The following is a 6000-nucleotide window of genomic DNA, read 5'->3' on the forward strand; positions in this document are numbered from 1 at the left end:
ACGACATTTTAGTTTTATGAAAAAATTCACTGCTGACGAACTGTTCGCGAAAAAAATGAGCAAAAATAACATTTTCATTTATACCTAGTGAAATTTTTTTAGCAAATTAAATGTTAAAAAAAATTTGAAGAAAATTTAAATTTATAACTTAAGAAAAAAAAATTACGTAAATATTTTTGATAACCTTTTTGACGTTTCAGCTTGGTTATATTTTGATGTACTGCTGACGTAAATAATATGCAAAAATAACCTACTATTTTCTTACCTAGTAAAAAGTGGTTAGTAAAATATTTATAAATTAAATGAATTCGTTTACGTAAAATTTTACGAAAATTTATGTTTCTTGTATAACCATTTTTGCTATAATTCACTGCTTCAAAGTAAGGAAATTTTGATATATTGCTGGCGTACATTTTATGTGAAAATTACGTACTTATTTTTACCTAGTAAGAAGTGGTTGGTAAAATATTCGTAAATGAAACGAATTTGTATAAGTAAGTTTTACGTATTTTTTTTTTTTGATAGCCATTATTTGTTGTAATTTGACGTGCTGGCGCCTCTCTCGGCTTTGGCTTCGTTTATCTTTTAATTTGTCAAAAGGAAGAGCTCTTGTTGTTTTTTGTTTTGATATCGTCGGGCGTCTTCAAATGGCGTAATTCATCGTTTCGTTAATAAATTGTTAAATAGTTATCGTTTGTTCTTAATTATTCGTAAATACAGTCCGCATATCGACCCCCTCAACATGGTCCATCGAGCCGGAGTTCAAACCTGACCAATGCTGAGGGGGTCGATATGCGGACTGTATTTACGAATAATTAAGAACAAACGATAACTATTTAACAATTTATTAACGAAACGATGAATGACGCCATTTGAAGACGTCTGAAGATATCAAAACAAAAAACAACAAGAGCTCTTGCTTTCGCCAATTTAAAAGATAAACAAAGCCAAAGCTGAGAGAGGCGCCAACATGACGTTTTAACTTATATACATTTAAATTTGATTGTTAAATTTGAAATCATTGTTCATGTAAAAAGCGTAATCATTTTTGACAAGTAAGAAGTGGCTAATAAAATATTTGCAATATAAACAAATTTATTTACGTATAATTTTTACGTTTTCTGGGTAATCATTTTTTCCTGTAATTCGACGTTTCAGTTTTACGTGAATTTTTCGAATGCTTCGTAAAGTTTAAAGGTATACGTATTTTTTACCTTAAATTGATTGATGGAAAATATTCGTAAAGGAAACATATTTAATTTCGTACATTTGGGCATAAATTTCAGGTTTTGGATAAGAATTATTTGCTATAATTCGACAATTCAGCTTTGGACAATTTTCACCAGTGCTTCGTAAAATTTGATATTCCTGTGATTCATGGGTATTATCTCTACTATTTAACCCTCAAAATATAAAAATAACACCGGTGACGCAAATAAAACACCGGTGGCAATTACAAGCAAAGATATATTTTGCCATTTTTTAATTATAAAGAGCAGTCTTGTAGTATACTAAAAAAATCTGTTCCTTTATCGGAATTATTTGTATTAGAATAGAAAAAAAAAAGTAGTTTGAAATAAAATTTTATTCACATTCAAAATCAATAATTGATTTTGTAAATTAAAGAAATTTTAATTATGGATCACTGGTTCTTTTTGATGTAATTTATTTCAAACTTGAATAATTATTGCTCGAAAGTTTCATGCTGTATAATATTCTTATTCAAACAGCATTATAAATTATTTTCTCTTATTTTGACTTAAATTAATACAAAATAGTGAAAAAAAGTATAAAAATATGTTCATGCGTCATGGGATTGTATTGTTCACGAAACAATTGAAATTAAGTTTATTATCGCTTATGGAACACCTGTACAGATTTGAATGTTCCAGCTAGTCAAGAGTTTATAACATTCATATATCAAATTTTGACTGAAAGTTTCCATCCTTATAAACATAAAAAAATATATTTTAATAAAAACGTAAGAGAAATATTATTATATTAGTACCATTGTTAAAGTCAGCAAAATATGTAGCTGAGTTAGAAGTATATAAATTTGTATGAAATATTTATTAACTATAGAAAGATACCAGATTTCTGACAGTAAATAATAACCATGTATAATAGAAAAATACAAATGTCACGCAAAATCTAAATTAGTTTCGTTTCTAAGAAGTTTTATTTTAAAAACTAAGTCTAAATTTTTCTAAAAAGATAAAGAAAATGAATTTCGGTGGTGGAAATACTATCCATCATGTCCATACAACAATGACTTGTGTTAGGCCGGAAATGCATTATTCTAAATCTCAATTTTTCCAGTTTTCTCTTCTTTTCCAGAATTTTGGCAAAGTTAGTCCCTTCTACTCTATTCTTTTCCCACATGATTTTAGACACGCGTTGTGACGTCACTTAAGAAGTTTGCTCCCTCAGATGCAAACGATATATTTCATTTCCAGGCCGAAGACATTTGTCACTCCAGAAAAATCTCCTCCTCCTCTTTCCTGTTTTTGGGAAAAAGTGAATCTTTTATTGAGATACATGAGAAGAACCTGGAAGTAATTCAGATCTCTTACATTTGTTTCGTGTATGTTATTTGCTCCAAATGTTTATACTCAATTGTTGTGTTTGTAAGGGTTATGCCAAAACAAAAAAAAAATCGAAATATAAAATAAAAAAGAATCTACAAGCATCATACAACCATTTTTGGTATTAAATAAAACTTCCATTATATAAATAACAGTTTTATAATTTCGAGTTGCTTATTTTTTATCCAAAACATTGGGACAATATATTTTTTACTTCACTCAAACTCACTAAATATATTAATCTTGGTAATTCAGAAAATTGCAAATACTACACTATTAAAAATGTCATGATCAAATTACTATAAAAAGTGGCTGCACTAAATGAGCCAGTACTTTTCACTGTGAAATTTATTTTTACCTTAATATTTTAAGGAATAAAATATCCGTAATACCGTTATTTTTACAGTAATATTTATTATAAAATTATTGAATTACTGTAACTAATGAAATATTACTGTAAAAATGGCGGTATGAAATCTTACAATTAAAATGAATTATACGAATGCTGTACTAAGGATGCCAGTACTTTTTATCATAATTTCATTAGGAATTCTTTACAGTATTAGGCTGTAAGGAATATGTAATGCACTATAAAACTCTGAGACATGGCTTTTGATTTATAATTCAGTTAGAAGATTTTGTATTTTATCCCTGCATCCATATACTTCAACATACCTACGGGGGTAAACCGGCGATAGGATGCGAATCTATATGAGAATCGTAGCATGGCTTATTAATGCATTGATAGATTCATACGTTTTTGCGAAACGAATACAAATATACTTACGAATTCAAACGTTAAAAATATTAATTGAATAACATTGTTGTACAGTTCAAAATTATTTGAAGAAAATTCAGAATAATAATAAACAATTGAAGAATAATATAAACTAAGTCGTAAAATAAAACGAATATTTTATTATAAAGATGTTAAATGATTGTTATTTGGATGAAATTTTACACGAATTTATAAAAATTTTCCAAAGCCATTTTAATCGCGTTAATGTTCGATAAGTTATAAATAATTGGCAAAGAAATCTGCTAAATGGTTTTATAATAACTAAATATTTTAATATATTCTATAATCAGTCTGCCTCTAAATTTATTTAAAATATTCAATATAAACTTATAAGAAACTATACAGCGTTCTCTTTGATTTTTTTCTGATAATTTAATTTGATTAGTATTAACCTAAAAATTAAACACAAACTGAAAATTAGCAGGACTGATAAAAATTGCTGACTGTAAGCTTAACAAAATACATTCATATTGATTTATTTTAAATTTGGAATAACAATGTGAAACGAAACTTTCGCTCTAAGTAAAATGAATGAAAAGCTAAAATCAATTTAAAAAAATACTGTACACTGTGAAATATTTCGGAAAAAAATAACGGCCCTCAAGGTGCTGGTACTTTTCAACTCAACATGCTACAGAACAAAAATTCTAAACACCGTAATTTTTAATTTAATAATCACCATTTAATTACTAAATAGTTATAATTAAAAAAATATAATTGTAAAAGTTATGGTATTCTAATATTTTACGAAAAAAATTGATTTTATTGATAATGCACTTAAACTGAAATGCACTCTTTATATCGTAATTTTAACCGGAATCTTTTGACAGTGTATAAATTTTTATTCCATATAGTGAGAACTAAAAGTAAAAAAGAAAATAAACGAATTGAAAAATGAATTTTTAATAGTCTTGCCACGTTTAATAATAGTATAACCTTTTAATCTTTATGTTTTTATAAACTGTATGTTAAAAATATGTTTTAAAAATTAAAATTGAATGACTTACTGGTGACATATAAAAGTTTGAGAATGAAACGTGAAAGAATTTCTTTTCTCAGCAACTGTTGAATCATATTTTATCAAAAACTTCCTTCTTCAAAGCTGCTTTTTATGAAAGTATGGGAATAAATCGAGTTTTTTTTCCAAAACTTCTCATATTTTTTACAACCATATTATTTTTTTCGTATCTCACTCATAACTTGACGTTGAAAAATATATGTGATATTTCAAAGTTTTACTTCTTAGAGTTAAGGTTAGTGTGAACATGGTTCTCTTATCAAAAAATTTATTGCTCTGTCATTTACATACTACCTGTTCTTTAAGGACTCAAAACTTTGCAAAAAGTATTTTTTAAATAATTTACTTTTTTGAGTAGATTTTATTTTATATATATTTCCTTTAAATAGTGTAAATGCTCACATTTTAGCAATAATCAGATTTCGTCTAATTTAATAATAATGCTTTTCGTTTTTCAGAAATCTTACGAACAAAAATTCACGATTAACCGCTTGTTCTTTGTCACCACTCCATTGATGGACCGGAAATTTAGGAATATATGCGTTATTACCATATGTGAGTTAATCATAAAGTTTAATTTATCTAAAGTATGATTAAGATTAATCAAAATTTATCATCAATAAGATAAGTATTATCATAAAGAGTTTATCAAAGTTTGTATGAACCGAGTCTTTCTTACTTTAGTAGGACAGGACCACAGTGATCAGTCACCATACGGTAAACTTATATTACATCGCGTATTATTAAAAATTATCATAATTAAGAATTATTATTTCTCTTTATTTTTTATATTTATGAATCATAATTACTCGAATTATTACTCTTTAGTATTTACATTTGTAAAAATTTCTCAAAATTATTGATTATGGTAAAATTGGCATCTTTTCTGGCTCTATGAGAAAACCAAATAGCTCGTAAAACTTCACAGAAGTGGTTTAGTTATGATAATGGAAAAAGTAACAATAAAATATTGTTTTATAATAGATGATAAAATTTAGAAAATGCTTTTGTCCGAAAATGCTTTAATTTTATCATGATACCTTAGATCATAGCATAAAAACTATGTGTTTGCTTAAATTTACGTTTCAGTTTTGTATTTTTTACGAAAAAAGTAGAAATAAAAATTATAATTTTGAAAACCGAAATCTTCAGCAAATCTCTACCATATGAAGGGAACAATTACTAAATGCATGGTTTAAATATCTCACTTTTTGGTTTTATAAACCAGAATTACTATTTTTTTTGGACTAGAAATGTTACTACCATCTAAAGCAGTGATTGTGCTAGAATCTGTCTTCTCTGCATATAAATTCGGAGTTTAAGTTTCTAGGGAAGTGCTTTTTTTCACTACTTGTTGTATTTTTTACAGCTCAAAATACTCTTGCAATTTTAATGTTTTTCTATCAAACAAGCAATAGTTAAAATAAAAAAATTATAGCTATTAGCCTTTATCAGAAGCATTAAAATAATTAAGCAAACCGATGCCCCTAATTGAAAGACAATTTTGGCATTTTTAATAATTTTTGAGAAAATGTGCAAAACCTAACGTTTTATTTACTTGTAACGTCGTTTTGAGAGACCGATTTTCAGCGAAAAAA

This window comes from Parasteatoda tepidariorum, chromosome 7, assembly GCF_043381705.1.
Source record: "Parasteatoda tepidariorum isolate YZ-2023 chromosome 7, CAS_Ptep_4.0, whole genome shotgun sequence".
Classification (NCBI taxonomy): domain Eukaryota; kingdom Metazoa; phylum Arthropoda; class Arachnida; order Araneae; family Theridiidae; genus Parasteatoda; species Parasteatoda tepidariorum.